Source organism: Poecile atricapillus, chromosome Z (genome assembly GCF_030490865.1).
Source record: "Poecile atricapillus isolate bPoeAtr1 chromosome Z, bPoeAtr1.hap1, whole genome shotgun sequence".
NCBI lineage: Eukaryota > Metazoa > Chordata > Aves > Passeriformes > Paridae > Poecile > Poecile atricapillus.
The window spans coordinates 11,952,377-11,970,900 of NC_081289.1; positions in this window are offsets into that span (position 1 = coordinate 11,952,377).

Sequence of the window (18,524 nt, forward strand, 5' to 3'; positions counted from 1 at the left end):
TTCATATAGCTTAATAAAGATCTCAAGTGGAGTCCTTTAAAATGTAGTTTTATTGGTGAAGATCTACACGGCCTTGAGTGATGCTGTTGATCCAGTAAAACTTTGTCACACAGGCAGATAATAACGATCCAAGCTGAGAAGCAAAACCTGGCTAAGTCACTCCTTCCCAATCGCCAGTTCTTTACTCCTCATTCCCTGTCCTGGGAGTGTGTGGCGCTTGCAGTCACACCAACAACCCCTATCAGACAGGACATCGAACCGGCTCAGGGAACTCAGTCAGCTGCAATATAAGCCCATAGAAAATCGGTGTGTTTTCTTCTCTGATCATTCCATTAATCTGGCTTTGCTACCTGTGAAGAAACCTACAAAAAGCTTGGTCTTCCTGTGTTGCTGTAAGATATTGTTTTAGAAGGCTGCCAAATCATACCACCTTCCCACCAGAATTAGTACAATGGCACATTACCACCCTCAGCCCAATTCAGTGCCCACCAACTCACCATCTTCCTAGGGGAGGCAAGTTTTGAGACATGGCATAGGAGCCTGAGCTGCAGCTGCTGCTGCATGGACAATTTCCTTCTCCTGCATCTGCTACAGATGCAGCCATCTCTGGCAGAGGGGTAGGCTGGAAAATTGAGAGGCTTAGCATCTTCTCATGACTTGCTGCAGACTTCAGCATCTTATTAAGGGGTTGGGTTTTTTAGCTGTTGATGTTCAGCTAATATATAGGAGACATAAGGACACATGAAGGAGCTGGGAAAGGGCATCAGTTCTGTGCTGAGGTTTAGTGAAGCCTGAGCACTCCACAAAAACACATTAGCTGTCAAAGCTCAGTCTCCTCTCCATATCCTTTGCACCAGCTTCCATAAAAAGCTAATCAGTTGGGCCTGGAGAGCCACAAGGGTACCTGCTTTTCTTGTTTTAATTCCTCTCTTCCTTCTTTTCCTTCTCCAAACATCATTTTCTACAATACCAAATGCAGCTTTAAAGGGAAAGACAGAAATTAGAGAGACCAGAGACCAGGATAGCTGGGACTTGGATCACCAGATCGTTTTTCCATGTCACCTTGATGGATTTCCACCTGCTTAGGAAGGTTGCTGTTTGCTCAGCAGTTCTCCTGGCAAACCTGCTCCCAGTGCCAGATGGCAGGTAACTTCAGAAAAGTGATACTTGCGAGTACACAACCAATTAATGAAGTCTTGAATGTTATATGGTTTTCTTCATTTATTCACACAACTGATTTATAGAGGAGGAAAAGAAAGATCATGATGAATCTGATATCATTATTGCCTGACACAGAAAGGACCAAGTTGTCAGTCTGGCTTCATTCACAATCCGCAACAGAACTGTAATAAACTGTTGTAAACCAGTGAGTGTAACCGTGACCTTTCATTCGGTTTAACTGATAAGGTTATACGGTCTCAGAATACAAAAAATGTTGAATGTGTCACAAAAAAATTGGCATGTGTCACTAGCCAAAATAAAGGTATATATGAAACAAAGAAATTAGGAATAGCGTGCAGAACTGTGCCTGGCACTGTCTGCCTGTACACGTGTACCTGTACCCGTGAGAGCTGCAAACCAAATAGCACCAGTTTTATTTCCCACAGCCCTGCAAATGCTGCATGAGGTTGTCTCATGTCTGTGCTATGAACAGACACCTAAAGCCTCAGCAGCAAAAATAGCACTTTAACTCAGACTTTTGATCTGAGGCTCATACTATCTGGGTTAACCCCAGACATCTGACCACTGCAGCATGTGTGCATGAGTGCATATTTGTGTAGCTGTAGGAGAGGGGTGGAAAAACAGATACACAGTGTGAATTACTCACCCTATAGATAGAACAGGAAGTTTCAACCCAAATCTGTAGAAGAAAATTCTAGTTTTGTCTTAACAATCCATACAAGTACAGTCCTTGAAGAAAAGCAAGTAGATTGCCTACAGCTTCTCTGCTATAATCTCATTTTGCCTTGCCGTGCACTACTCCAGCTCCTGTAGGGAAGGAAGACAGACAGTTTTTTCTATTCCAAGGTGACTTCTCATGTTCCCACAAGGTAAGCATGGTGTAAATTGGTAAATGTGCTTCCTGGCCTGCATACCATGGTGCTGCACATCCCAGTTTACCAATCTTCGGAGGTTCCCCTCAAGGTGAGATGGAGCACAGGCTCATGTCAAAGCTGTTTGGCTTCAATGCCTCTGTGGCTTGGAGCTGTGTTCAAACTCAGCACACATATCTACCCAAAAGTGCATTTCAGAAAGAAATCAAAGAACTGTGGTGGGAGGGAAGGGTGAAAGAACCCTACAGCTCTGAGTAAGGGCATCACCTCCTACAGTTTTAATTCCTCCTTTGTCCATCAAAATAAGACCTTGTGTATTCCTTGTAGTTTCATGTGACTACATTACAATGATTGCTCACTTTGCCACTGGCTTCTTTGCAATTCTCTGCAGATTCATAGACTTTCACTATTTGGAGTAATGCAAAAGAACCATAATGTACCATTACACTTTATGATGTTGTATAATTAATAATGTAATACTGAAATTGTAATTTAATTATGATCAATATATCCTATACATGAAAGCATAATTAATTTTATCTGTATTGGGTGTCTGAAAAAATTTTGTAATCAAAATTATTTAGGATAAAAAATAGATGCTAGCATTTGTAGATTTCATAATAATGCTCCTGAAATATACTTTAAGTGCAGTTAGTTGGAAGTTTTCTAAAAATGTGGTGTTTCAATGGAAAATGCTGTTTCTGTAAAAGTTACATTTTCCACAGGAAACAATTTTGCCAATGTTTTTCTGCTTTCTGACAAAAACAATGCACTGTTAAACTTACAGATGCAGAAATGTCTTTACCATTGAAGTCAGCACAACTTGGGTTAGGGACTTAGCACATGAAAGAACTGGAGCACGGAGTATAAATGCCAGGAAGCCGTTGAACAGCTCAAGGGTACACATAAAAACTAAGTCCAAGCGAAACATTTGTCTTTGATCTGACAAACTGAAATGCAATGTGTCTTTCCACAAATGTCAAAATGTTTCATGCTGCTTGAAAATAGTTAAATGAAACATTAAGGAATACCAGGATCACATACTTTTTGTATACTCTTATCCTCAAAACATTTCAGTATCTAGTCACTTTTGTTTCCGAAGTGAATAAAAATAATGTATCAAGTTTTCTGGCTACAATTTAGCCACTTAGATGATTAGTAACAAACTAAAAGACAGCAACCCCCCATGAAGTCTCAAAATGCTAATTTTGAAAACAAAAGGCATTGTGGACAATAGATCTGTGTAAAATACGTACTATCTCTGGTATACTACAAATAAATTTATTTTCTGATTTAAACCTGAAACTAATCTCATTTTAAATGAGTCATAAAGACCTGATCAGTGTCTGTATAATATGTTCCATTCATATTCATTAAGTGCCATGTGACTGCTGGATTTCTTGACATTTGCCTCTATTACTCTCAGTTCAGCAATGACAGACCCCTCTAAATACCACTGAAAATACTCCTACTACAATTTAATTTTACCTGGCTTGGTTAGTTTTTACTATTTATTTACCATCATCTGGGATTCATTGTGTGATATTGCTAAAACCCTTCAAATGTAATATTTCTTAGGCAGGTAGCAAATATTTTAGACCAGAAATACTGAGTTTCATGATCAGTGCATATTTTGGAATCCTGTCGAAGTGTAACATACAACCCCACACCCAATACGAACACAGTTTCAGTACATAGAAGAAACTTTGTTCTTGCTGCAGCACTTTCTGAAGCACCATTGAGGTTTAAAGCGGTTTTTAGGTATTGCTAGCATGCAACTGAAACAAAAATAAGAGTGTGCATTATGATCATAAGCATAATCTTCTACCATGACCAGTTTTAAAAGGCAAACAGCTATGAAACACTGTCCAGACTTAAAATGTTGCTTTTTTTCTTTTTTCTAAATTTCATTTAATTAAAGATTGTTTACCGAGGTACTTCTTTGATTTTTGTGAGTGGAAAAAAAAAAGTTTCAGAATACAATCAAGATTTTCTGCAAGTTTTTAACAATATTAAAATAAATAGGGTATGGGTTTCAAATTAATTGCCGTGTCCCCTTTTGATAGCTGCTGTTCAACAGCCTCACTGTAAAGCCATCCCTGAGAGGCCCGATGACTGTTACTTATACACGTCACTATTAATGCAGTAGGAGACCTGCTTTGTGTTATTGGATCAGGAAAAGCAGGAGCCATTTTCCATCTGTATCTTTTGACCTTATTAAAACTGGACATAGAATTTCTGAAGTCTGTCTTGTGCCGCGGCTGTGCCTCTGAGCCAGGGTGACGGGGCGTGGGTTGCTGCGGGCCAGCTGCAGCACTGCGGTGGGCTGCTCCTCATTTGCCTCCTTGTGACAAAGCTTTCCTCGAGGGTATTCCCCGGGCACAGCCGCAGCACATCTGAAATGGAAATAGCGGCAGCAGAAGGTAAGCCTGTGTGCAGGCCATGCTAGGTATTTGTGCTCTCAAACCTTTGCCTGCGAGTATCGGAAAGAGCATAGTTTAAAAAACTGGTGTGTTTAAAAGACACCAGGGAAGAATCTGAATGTGATTTTGAAATGGGTAATTGAATAAAAATGAAGTTTGCAGTATACCTTGGAAAAAAAAATAAAAATCTTAGTCTGAAATTTTGCATTGATGAATCCAAAAGGTTGCTAAAAACTGAATGAGCTTTGCTTCATTTATCTTGTTCAGTTATTATGAAACACCCTCGAGAACAAAGAATTAACCAGTTCTATTTCAGGGTTCATATCTACTAGCATAGCAATATTTGTATCACCCTTAAATAAACCTTAGACTTGTTTGTCTACAGTTTTACATTTATCAGTACACATTAAAGGATTCCCACTTCGCTAAAATGAATCTTTACTGAAAATAAAACAAAAAACGTGCCAGACAGAATCTGAGCCAAAATTATTAAATGCTGCTTTTTTACCTGGCATGAGTATTCTCTGGATGCACATACTATTCTATTTTATTCTGAAAAACTTATTAAAATAATAACAAGGACAGAGACTGATAATGCATTAGATGGGCTGGTGAAACTGAGCTCCCTAAGAGTTCCTCCTGTGAAATGCCTGCTGTTATGACCACTGGTAGTCATAATGGCCAGTTCAGACTCTCAACTATTTTGTAGATTTAAAAAAAATTATATTTTTAATAGTCTCTTCAGGGAAATAGTAAGTTTGGAAAACAATACCAGATGGGAAGGGAAAAAAAAACCCCAAAACCTAAAGATACCACTCCCCCTCAAGTCCACAGAAATTATACTATAGGGAACCACCCTATATATGACCAGTTCTGTTTATATATTAACGTCAAACAAATATGGGTACAGTTCTGACTTTATTATCTAACATGAGTTTTCTCCCAGCACTTCAGTGAAAGGTTTGCTGTTATATCTATGCATTATAGCAAAGTGACATAAGCCCAGCATATACTGTGTCCAACAATATTCATATTTCATTATCAGAGAGCACAACAATAGTTCCATTGTGTAGGGCAGCTCTCCTTGGAGGTGGAAGGAAGGCTGCACACAAGCTTCCAGAGTGGTCCAGAAATACGATGGTGACACCAGACTGGCTCATGTAAACAGGAAATCAAACCAGGATGTAAACTGGACTGCTTCCATATTCAGTAATATTTAGCTAAAAATAAACAGTTTGAATAGAGGTAGGAAAGCCAATTCTCTCTGTAAACTAATTTTTCAGCTTGAATTTTTCAAGACCTGATAGAAAATTTCAAATAAAATGAGTGTTAATGTTGCTCTATCAATATGTCTGTAATGAGATTGCAGTAACTTCCAGAGGGCCTATTAGAGTGAAAAGGACAATGGAAAGTCTCTTTCCAGAGAATAATAAGGACTTAGAGATGAAGACTGAAAAGAGATACAACTGATCTGTATCAACAGATTACAAAAATCAAGAAGAAAGAAGTTCTACTTAAGCTAAAAGACAATGTAACCATAAGAATAAATAAATACAGACCATGAAATCTAGAACTGCTGGGCCATCTCACTCTGAGAAGAATAAGGGGTTCTCAATCAGCACACAGAGTGAGGAGGAGGAGCTGGAGGTTTGTTTGTAAGCATATTATCTAATGCTATTGTTGTCTTCAAGGCCGTGTGGAGTTCACCTAGGAGTTCCTCTGCAGTCTCAAGTTCCTTATGAATTCTCTGACTGTTGAAATTAGGCCAAACTGCTCTCCAACTTTAGGAATAGGTGAATATAGGGTAAGAACTAGAAAAGAACAGCAAAAGTCACTAGGTAAATCACATGCCATCACATGTAAACCTGAATATAATCTAATTAATAACACTGTCAAGCTTCATCTCCAAATAAATCACATTATTTGCCTCCACTGGCCACACAAGAAGACTGTTCCAAAACCTCAGTGTTATCACTCTGGGAGGTTTTTCTTATTTTCAACCTCAGTTTTTCAAGGGAATTCTGTCCAGCACAAAATACCTCTTCATCACAATCATCTTTGTTTTACTCTATTAGAAAAGTTACGCTTTTGCTCTATTCTTATGCCTAAACTGCTCATCATTTCTAGCAGGGTCTTCTTCATAGCTGGAGAGTCAAATTAATTCTTTAAGATGAATCAGTCTTTCTCGGACAGGGAAGATTAGTTACGTGCCAAGTTCCAGATTATTGAAAAACTTCCCTAACCTCTGCATCTGCTTGCTGAGGATGAAGGCTAAAAGATACAATGAGTGTCTAGTGATTAGTGATAGTAATTCTGAAGGAAAATAAGGAAACAAAGGAGGAAACTTTTTGGTTAGAGTTTCACTGCTGCTCATCAAGAGCAGTATGTCACTTCCCAGAGCTATGCTTGCTGCCTGAGAGCAGCAGCAAGGAATGGCCAAAGGTTCTCTAATGGGTGGCTGTCATTATTCCCACCTGAAGTACTGCATCTGGCTCTGAGGTCCTCAGCACAAGAAGGACATAGACCTGCAGGAGTGAGTCCAGAACAGGGCCACCAAGATGGTTAGAGGAATGCAGGACCTCTCGTACAAGATAAAGTTGAGAGAATTGGGATTACTCAAGATGGAGGAGAGAAGGCTTTCATGTGATCTAATTGTGGTCTTTCAGTACCTGAAGGGAGCCTACAAGAAAGATAGAGAAAGACTTCTTACAAGTCCAGGTAGTGATGGGATATGGGGGAATGGATTCAAACTGAAAGGCAGTATGTTTAGATTAGATATTAGAAGGAAGTTCTTTGCAATGAGGACGGTGAGACACTGGACGAGGTTGCTCAAAGTTGTGGATGCCCCATCCCTGGGGCAGGCCAAGATGAACGGAGCTCTAAACGACCTGGTCTACTGAAAAGTGTCCATGTCCATGTTGCAACAGGATGATCTTTAAGTTCCCTTCCAACCCAAACCATTCATAGCACATTCCGTTAACAGCTAATCAAGGCTTTGGCATTGCCACAGACTATGTGACATTGGAATAGGACCCAGAAAGCAAATAAGCCAACTGACCTAGCCTTCAAGGAGGGCTCTTTCATGAGAAAACAGTCCATATGATCCAATCTTGTCACCTCAGGCCCACTGGAAATGTTGGATTAGTAAATAAATAAGGTGCCCAGTTTTTTCTCCCCCTGAATGTAGAACTTCCCTAGAAACTTGGAGGCTGTGGAAGGAGAAAAGCCCTGACAGACTTGGCCATGAGCCAAGCATCTTGATTCAGGAGTCACAGTTCTGACCTGGAGACACACACAGGATATCCTGGATGGTGGAGGTAGATTTTAAGTGACTGCCATTAGAAAGAGGAATCACATATAGTAGAGGTGCTGCATGCTCTCATTCATATGCAGGCTCTGAGGGGAAAGGATTTTTACACCATCTAGAAGCTGATGAGAAGGTGTAAACGCAAACTCTGTGACAAGGCCTTCAGTGGAACTGCCCTCCAGTGCAATGAATTTTATTTGAACTTCCACCCTCTTCATAGTCCCAGGTCCCCAAGGACTGCCTTCTTCCTTCTTTAGCCTTCTGCCACCAAAAAGTTCATTAGCATATTCTTATTTTGATCATTAATGAAGGTGATTAGTAGTATCATTGAATGAACCTGTGCTCATGACTGAATTCTGAGAAAATCCACTTGCAAAACAAACAAATCCAGAAAACCAAAAATACTAGCATGAGACTTCCAGTAGTTAAAACTGTTCCATTTTCATAGTATGGACTTCAGGCTCCTTAGCTTCATAGCAAACTAAAGTGGATGATAAAATCTGTAAATATGAACTAAAATAGAAAGAGGAAGACAAGAATGATTCAGGGTGATACAGTTGTGATAAAAGGAAATCTGCACGAAGAATGAGAGTAAAATACAATGCAGCTGTTACACCTCAGCATCACTTATTGAAGAAAATTAATATCAAGCTCTTTTAAAATTATCCTTCTTCCTCCTTTTATACAGCTCTTATGTACAAAAATTCAGTAATTTTTTCATTAATTGCTTGAATAAATGAGTCGTAATACTATTTTGCACATGTATTTAACTATAATTTTCAAGCATGCACTCTTGAAAGTGCTAAGACCTCAGCATTAACATAACTTGCTTGCAGTATTGATTGTATGTATGTTTGCTAGTTAATTATTTAACTTTGAAACTGCTCACTGCTTTATTGTTCCTGGTTGTTCTACCAATTTATACTTCTGGCAAACATCAATTTCTACTCATCACAGAAGAAACTTTATTTGATTAGAGTCAGAAACCATTCTATTTGGTTATATTTTCTAAGTGCAACATGTTCTCTGTACATGGAATAAATTATATACCTGCTACATTTCCAGATGTACATTTTCTACAATCAGTAGGCAATCTTCTGCAAACATGGAGGGGGTTGTTCTTTTCACATCAATATTAACCATCTCAATCAAAATGCAAAATTCACATTCACTGCCATCTGGATGGCTGTAAACACAAAGTCCCCGAACAGTACTGTCCAGAGACTTTGTGTTTATAAATGAAGAATGGCTTTCCCTCCTTTACTGATGTAACTTCAGAAACAAAATCAGCAAGATAAAAATCAGCATGAGGTATTATAGCATATACTAAGCATTTTCAAAGCATTTGTGTCAAAGAATTTAACAGGATGTAAATTATTATACAACAAAGATAAAAGTTGTGCCTTTCACTACAAAGAGCATCAACCAGATCGAAAGTATGCATGATGGAGGACACACTTGAGTATTTCTAATTTACAATAGCAATAATCACAGCCAATGTACAAAACAAATAAGAGGCAAATTTCTTCCACTAATGTTTTTTGAAGTTACAGCCCTGTGATAGATGCACTGCCCAGACTGTTAGAATTTTTTACAAATTGGTATGGTGTCAGTGTGTTGGAAAGATATATCTGCTAAGCAGCCAGGAAGTCTCCCAGAACAAGATACAGAACTGACAAACATTTAATAGATCAAATCTGCTATATATACATACAGGCTGTCTTATTAGAAATACCAGCAAAATCCATTAGCAACTCTTTCGATTATATTATTTTTCTCCCAAACAACCAGGAACCAAGAAGCCTTTAACATAAAGCACTTACCATTTTTTCCATAATCTATCTGGCAGTCAATGAGTAGGTAATAGCATGTCTGAATGCTTTGAATACTAAATACAAAAATAGATAAAGCCAAAATATTCTCAGGTCTACACACAACTACTAAAGTAGAATGCGCAAAAAGTAATCTGTACTCATGGTTTAAATCTGCTTTTAATTTTAGCCTTTACTTGCATTATACAAATCCAGTCAAGTCGACAGTCACATTCTATAAAACTGGTATAACCAAATAAACAGCTTTTAAATATGCTCAGCAAAATTCACCATTCCTGAAAAGCCTGATCTCTGGTTAAATGCAAATCTACATATTGCTTGAGCTGTTTTTTGGTTTTGCTTTGTTTCATTCTAAATGAAACATGAATAGTTGTCTTCTATACTGCTCACAAAAATGGAGAGCCTCAGGAGAGCAAACACTCAGCAGGATTTCTATTAAGAGGTTTCTCAAATGCAGTGATCTCAGCAGCACTGCTCAGCCCATGCCAGAGCACGGGCACAGCAACTTGGGGTTGTCTCCTGCATGTACTTTAAAGGCAGGGATCCAGCTGCCTAATTGTGTATCCATTTAATTAATCTCCCTTGGAGACAGCCCAGAGAAACCATTGCTAAACTTACTGCTCACTGTCCTGATACTAGTTTTTAAGCAGGATTGCCATGCAGACCTTCAATACTCTGAACTAATACCCTATACTGATTCAAACAGAAGAAACAACAATAAGCAGGAGAATTTGTAGACACGAAGATAAATGTGGTAAAATGAGGAAGAGTCAGCATGGCTTTTGTAAAGAGAAGTTGTGCTTCACTTATCTACCAAAGTTCTCTGACATGTCAATAAAACGTTGGCAGCACAGATCTCTTTGATACCATCTGTCTGGATTTCCAGAAGGCACTTAAAAACTTGCCTCTCTTGAGGCTCTTGAGGAAGGTAATCAGACATGAAGAAATGCTCAGAAGATGGGAAGAAATGAGGTAAAGTATGTAGTTGCTTCTTGCAGTAGAAAGGGATCACACATGCAGTCCTACATGTGTGAATGAAGTCCTACATGAAGTCCACACTGCCCAACACAGATCACAAGGGATCAGAAAACAGTGTCAAGAAGGGATGAAAATATTTGCTGATGGCGCTGAATTAGTCAGTGATACAGACTATGACTGATAGCAGACTCACGTAAGGACTTCTTACCATGTAATGACTAGGCAACAAAAATTCACTGTAAAGGAATGTAAAATGAGGACAAACATTGCTAGAAATCACTACAAAAGGAATCAAGAGTATAAAATACTCTTCTTCTGTTGTATAAATATCATATAACATATGTGTTATGTTATATATGTTATAAATATAACATATCCACATCTTCAGCAGTGTTTATAGTTATGTGTCCATTTGAAGACAGATACAGAAGTCCTGTAAAAGATAAAGACAAATGCAACAAGTAGGATTAAAGACATGGAGTGATTACAGGATGAAGAACAATAAAATAGATAAAGGGGTTTTTTTGAAAAAAGAAAACATATACTAGAGAACAGTAAAACCAGGAGTGGCCTGGTTTAATAAGGTGAGTAGGAAATAACTGCTTCTTTCAGCCCAAAATCTGAAGATATCATATGAAGCTGAATTCAAAATAAGATTTTGATAAATTCATGGAAGGACACCTAGGACTATTCATTACAAATCCACATCAAATAGTTTAGGAAGTCACAGAATTACTGATCAGAAGACACTCAAAACATATTTTGGAAAGGGCTTCTAGAGGGCCCTTATAACCTTCTCAGGAAACTTACTTGGTAGTCACAATTGGAAACAAGGTGCAGAGCTAGATGAAACTGCTCTTACCCATATGCAATTATTAAAATTAGAATAGGAGTTATGCACTGTCAGTTTTGAGTCACTGTGCACACAAGTAATCTGTGCTTCACCCACAGAATAAAACTGGAATTCCAGGGCTGTGCCATCAAACTGTGCACATACATTCTGCACTTCTTGGAGAAACATCAAGCCTGCGCTACACATGGAGCCACAATCTCCAATGTGTTATGAAAGGGTTTCTAACATATATCAAGCCTCTCCTCACAACTGCGCACACTCACTGTCATTGCACAATTGTTAGATTTCTCAGGAAACTTGTTGCTGCATACCTCTAAATCTTAGATAAATACACAGTTTCTCTCTATTGTGCCAGACAATTTATAAATGAGAAATAATTTATGCTCATGAGAAAACAGAAGGATGGTAATCCTACTTGGAATATTTTATTTTATCTGGAGTGAATGTGGCTTCTCTGACTTGAACCACGGTTTTTATATCATTTGGTGGTTCCTGTTTCCATTATCTGCGAATGAGTGGCCTCTTTGTCTCTGTTTGGTGGTGGGACCTAAAGGTTTGCTAGACAGTTACATTTCTTTACCTTCACCATTTTTGTTGTCACAATTCACAGTCCTATAATAAGAGGTGGTTGAGTTCATAAGAACACCCTCAAATTTCTTTTTGCCAAAATGATCTTCCTGGTCCATACTGCACACGTGACTGAGGCTCTTGAGTGCACAGGTGTGGTTTTGTAGTGAAGTAAACCAAGATAGGGCCTTAATCATGTTCATTTGCCTTAGTGTTTGCTTTGCTGTTTCGACACAGTTTTCCCAGTCTGTTGACCTCCAAATAATAAAGGCTGCAAGTGCATTTATGAGCCCTCCATACCTTTTAAATATCTGAAATTCCTGGGATATTTAATGTGTTATATGAAAGAACTTTATCATAAATAATGTTTAATGCTATGCTGTTGTTATAAATTGCCTTGCTGACTAAAGAATTATTTAGCCGAATTTCATGAATAAAACTTCCCCCTGTATCTGAGGGATTGTTTTTAGATTATGCTAAGTGTATTGTGCTGTGCCTTGATCCTACATTTTATTCTCTGAAACAGACTGTGAGATCTGTTTGACAAAAAGTAATGTAAGCCTCCAGTTTTACATTCAATTGCAAGCTATATTTTCCAATCTTTTTTTCTCATAGAGAAAGGTTTTCTCACAGAAAAGCTGATAGCAGGGATACCAAACCTTGCTTAAGAATATTTTCTAGGAATTGTTTATACAATTTACCTCACCAGAGCTTGTCCAGATGGTTTTCCTTGCTGTCCTATCGTGTCTCACTTCAAAGCTCTTGTAGACACATTATGATTTTCACATGTCTCAAATAAATATGGAAAGTTTTCTCACTGTTACTAATGTGACTTTCACCTGGGGGTGGGGGTGCTGATGCTTTGGGCTGTTTCTGAAAGAACACAGATAAACTTTCTGACATCTAATAACAAAGTGAAATAATTCCTTCTCTGCTTGAGCGTAAGTTTGCTCCCACAGTTGAGTGTTCTCCTTTTGCTCCATTCCTGCCACAAGGCTGCTCCAAGGGCTGCTGGTGAAGAAGCTTAGAAACCTGTTTGACACGTTAATGAATTATCAGACTTTCCAGCTCACACTCTGCTTTCAGTAGCCAGCTCAGCAGAAGCAGTCAATCACCAAAAACCTGGAGCCTTCATTGATTTCAACTGCTGGGCTTTTCTAAAGGGAAATATATATGGATGTAGATATTTATTATCGATTCCTCTCACTTTATCTCCTAAAAGCTTAAGCAATTAATCAGTAATGAACATCCTCCTTTATACTTTACAGTCAAATTTTAAGCTGAAAAATAGCCTGAATGAAAACACGTGTTGACTGCAGACACCCCCAGTAGCAGCTGCAATCCAGCTTCTGTGGGAGACTCTTCTGCAGCTAGCACCAGGACAGGGGACAGCGTGAGAGCAGATGTTTGTGGCTTTGTGTCCTGTATAGGGTTTCTGCCACAGGAGATCAGCCCTTGTCTCACCAGCTCTGTGAGGAGGAATGGGGGTAGCCAGCATGAACACTCATTTGGATCCACCACCGGAAAAGGGCTACAGGGAATTGCTGATAGGCCTGCTGGAGTGTAGCTGGCCCTTGCTTTGGGTGTTGTTTATTTAGAGTATATTGAGAGCTGCTGAATTCAGAATCTCCTCTTTGTGGCACAGCCACAAGAAGTGTAGGCTTAGGACTTAAGTTTAAGAACATTAATATTAGGATATTCTGATATGCACTTTTATTCTGTCATTACCAATAATTTGCAAAGGCAGGAACAAAATCAATCTCATAAATAACATAATCCGTCTTGGCAGAAAATGCACACAGAGGCATTAACATTTTAAAATAATTCCAGCTCCTACATGAAAAACTGTGAAGCATTTTTCTCAAGAAAAAAAAAAAGTTTTTTTAAATAGTTTTCTGGAGGTCAGGTAATTTTTTTTACATATTATTACCTCATAATTTAGTAAAATACAGATTATGGCCTATGAACATCAAATACTTGATCTTCTCACTCCTTCTGTTGACATTTTTCTGCACGTTGCTTATCAAACACTTCTCTAATGCAAACTTCTTCCTTTTGACCTAACAGTGATCTCAGCTGCTTTTCTCCGAAGAATCTACCTTTCAGCAATGTTTATGACAAAATATTTTCAACTATTATTTTGTTGCCACCTTTTGATTGCATCATTCACAATGGGTTATTGTCGCCCTGAAAACTCAGCTTCTGAGCTTGCTGACATGGTTTTCTAAGGACTTTCCCAGGACAGTAACTATAAACATAGATATGTGTACATTCCTTCTGTTATATGTCCTGTGATGGACATCTCTCATGGCCAGTGCAGTGAGAAAGTGTTATCCTGACCATCCAATCCCTGGCCATAGTAAGAAGCCTATAAATCCTGGGAGAAAAAATAAACTTTCTCTTCTTTTCACCACACCTCAACCTGTGTCCACATGATCTATTCATCCTCAGCGGTAACAGGTTATGATTGGTGATTACTAAATGTAGATTTCTACTCACTAAGACTTTAATTTCCACTAAAATGGAATAAAAAATGTTTAATGACTGAAGCCTTAAAAGCCAGTTGTTTTAAAAAATCTTTCTTAATTTTAACACAACCATTTATTAGACAGATGGAGAGAACATTTTAAAGTTAATTTTTCTATCAGGACAAAGAGTTCAACAAAACTGGAATTTTTCCACACAATACCAGTTGAAATAGGATAAAATCACAAGGGTTAGAAATTGAGTGTAAAAAGTATAGATCTGATGAATGAACCTGAGATATTAATGCGCATCCAACTACTAGCAACATACATTAAAACCCTTCCCCATTTCCTTTTCCCTTCAAATGCAACATGGGCAGTTTATAGGTAATAGCCTCTCACCAAAATAGTACGTTAAAGATTACTCAGTCACTAGAAGGCTTAACATTAAAAATTTGACTGTTTTTACACTTTGTTTTTGGTGTTGGTAAGTTGTGTTCACAGACATCAAAGACTGAATTTCAGTGAACCTTTTCTGTTTCTGTCCAAAATTTCAGTGAAAAAATATTACAACATTTTTTGATCAGGGCAGGTCAGGTCACAGTCCAGCTGGCTCCATGCCTCCCTTTAATCTGTCCCTAAGCGGCCAGTAGTGGATGTTAAGGGAATGAATGCAAGAGATGAGACAGACCCACAGCCAGGTCATCCACAGGCACTGGCACTGGGCAGCTGAGGACACCCTTAACTGGAGTTTATACATTGACATCCTTTGCTAGTTACCAAATAGTATCTGAGAGTGTTGCACCTCCTTGACATGATACATTTCGAGTCCAAAACATTCTATGGTATCTAGTTCTGCAGCATAATTATATGTTACCTGGAAAAGTACATCCCTTTGTTCATTTTAAATCTGTTGCCCAACAGGATTTCACTTGATTCCTCCTAAATCCTTGTATCACCAGAAAATTATGCCTAACACCCATTGTATTCACAAGTTTAGAGTTCTCTCTCAAATTCCTCCTTACATTTTCTTCTGCAAGTCAGTTCAAAACTATTTTGAGTTTCTTCTTACAGAAGCTATTACATCTGCTCAGTGTTTGAAATTTTCAGCTGTTATCTTTGAACTAGACTATCCTGAATAATTCATTACCATTCCCAAACTAATCTCTACATATCCAAGATTGTTCATGGGCAGTAACTGAGTAGTGTCCATCCCAGTAGAGATACTTTCAGAGACTCATTATAATATCTTTCATTGTGAAGACAAGAATTCTGAAGATAACTTTTTTTTTCATTATATGATACTTCAATTTCTCTCAAATTGGTGAGGGACTTAAGCTTTAAAAATCTGAAAACACCAGTATACCTACTATAAACACTGGGTGACCCTTGCCCATTGACCTCCAGCATCTCCAGTAACTTTGTGAAACACCACATCAGGTATAGAGGTTTTGCTGATTTTTCTTCAGCATACCAATCTGAATGTAGTGTTTACTTTTTTGTATTCTTTTGTATAGTTTCCACCAATATATTCATATGTACTTTTTTCTCATATGCCTTTTCTCATCTAGAACGACATCTGTAAGGAAAACATCTTGTCATTTTTTGTACTCTATGCAAAACAAGCCAAAGGAACTTTAATAAAAAATTAATAGAACACATTTTCAGAGCTTCAAGGGCAAGTTTAACTGCAGAGAGGCTTGAAGGCCTTTTGAAAGTAATTCAAAGCCCACTGAGTCTTTTTGCAGCTCCAAAGATTTCCAATGCCTTTAGATGATTTGGTCACTGTGTGTTTGAAGCAAAGAAAAATTTGCAGCCGAGGCTCTGCGGCAGAAAAGGCTTCTGACTGGTTATAAAGTTCCCCATGAGGCTGATCCTGTTCTGTAGACTTCCAAGACTTCCTACTAACTTCAGCAAGCACAGAATAAAGCTACACCATCCCACTGCTGCTTTGGGAAGCAAAGCCCATTTCAAGTTGAAGGAATCCTTTGTGAAGACGAATCCTATGCCATATTTTGGGAGAACCAAATCTCAAAGTCCTTCCTCTGGAAAACTTTCATGTGAAATAACAGCTTAAAGCAATTCTGCAGTAGATAGTAAACGTCTAATTATTAAAAATGCTGCATCAAGGTAAAGAAAGAAAAAGGCTGGTATGGAATTTTGTTGGACTTTTTTTCCTTTGTAAAATATGTAAATAAGCAGTGACAAAAATGTCAGTACTGACATTTTATCTACCCTTCCTCTTTTTCTTATATATTTTACATTTTTCAAATAACTCCTTATCAGCTCATTTTTTGAAAAAATGCACTTTATATCTATTTTCCCAATGTTTTGATGCAAAACTTTTGTGCATGCACCATAATTTGCACATTAAAAGCCAATTTACAATGCAAAATTTCATGTTAAATTTAATATGCAATTCAAATTTCCAGAACAATGGCACATACATTAAAAAATACTGCATTTTGAAAATATAATCTTATGTAGGCAATAGATTGCTATTGCACCTACAAAAGAATATCATAAAACTGTGAAACATGTCTTACAAGTCACAGCAAAAAATACATTAGCACTCTAAGCAGTAGTTTGTTTACATTAAAATTACCTCTGAGAAGGTTTACTGGGAAACTGAGTGCTTGGATTTTCCATTAGAGTACTGAGTGCAAGATGTAGAGTTGCTTCCATTTTTGTGTGGCTTCTATTCTTCTAATCCACACAGAAATATCCATTTACTTTGAATTTTCTCTAAAAATCTGACTTAATTTCAGCTGAAGACAGAGTGGTTGTGTGAAACCAATAAATAAGATTGTGTTGGCTGCATGCCTTTGGGGAAGGAATCATCAGTTCACACTCAGGAATATGGTACTGGACCTCACCAGGGATGTTTGGAGTTACAGAAAGGCTAAGGGAATGCAGAATTTCCAATCCTGTACTTCACACTGGCCCAGTCACTCCTCATTTAATACCAGAGGATGATTTGTAGAATGATCAAGAGTAAAATCTGGACAGCATCAACTAGCTGGAAGAGAAGGAAGTATTATAAAGGTGTCATTGTCATCTAAAAATGACCTAAAGAAAAGCAAAAATATTTACACTTTAGCATTCTCTGGTATCTCTGCAATTTAGATAAGATAGTGCAGCATCAGTTCTGCAGCCCAGATGCCACATTGGAAATTTTCTGTAACCATGAGCTAAAAAAAAAATATTCCTTTTTGTTAATGATTCCTAGAGTTTTGGACAGTTGGTAACCCAAATTCTGAATTTGTTGGTAGGGCCACTAAATGCTTCTTTAAATGTCATAGATCCACTGTACACCTGTTTATGTGATAATCCTGTTTCAAAGCATGAGGGGAGACAGAAGAAAAGGGTCCTGCAGAAATGTACTTGCTACTTCTTGGAGTGAATTTTGTTTTTCTGAGTTGCTCTTGACCTTTTACTATCCCAGACTTTTTACTACCCCCATTTACCATATTTGCACTAAGATTCCTCTACATAGCAATGAGTAAGAGCAAGATGAGCACAGCCACTTGGTAGAATTACAGTCAATAACTTAAACTGAGATCAAATGTTGGTTACTGGGGTAAATGCTTTTTTTCATTTTCAACTAGGGAAACTAATATTTCTACAGCATTCCATGTTTCTGAAATACTGAAAATATTTTAAATTGATTAATCCTGTCTGTCATACACATTGAGGTCAAACTTGCTTTTATGGGCAGCAGGATTCAGGATTAACTCAGCAGAATTCAGCTTCTTCAGCATTACATGCTAATATAATTTGGCTTTTAGTAATTACAAATATTTTAAAGAGGTTAAAACATTGAATGAAATGTCCTGATCTGCAAAGCTATTGCTGTGGTCTACAGGATTCCACAGTTTTAGGCAATGGCAGGATCTGCTCATTTTGAGGTTAAGCTTGTGTAAGGGGTAGGTAAAATTTATGCCTGAGATGAATTCACTGAACACAGGTTTTTGCCAACACCACAGGCCCTTGCCACATCTGCACTACAAGTGCAAAAATTCACAGCAGGGCAAGATGTTACTGA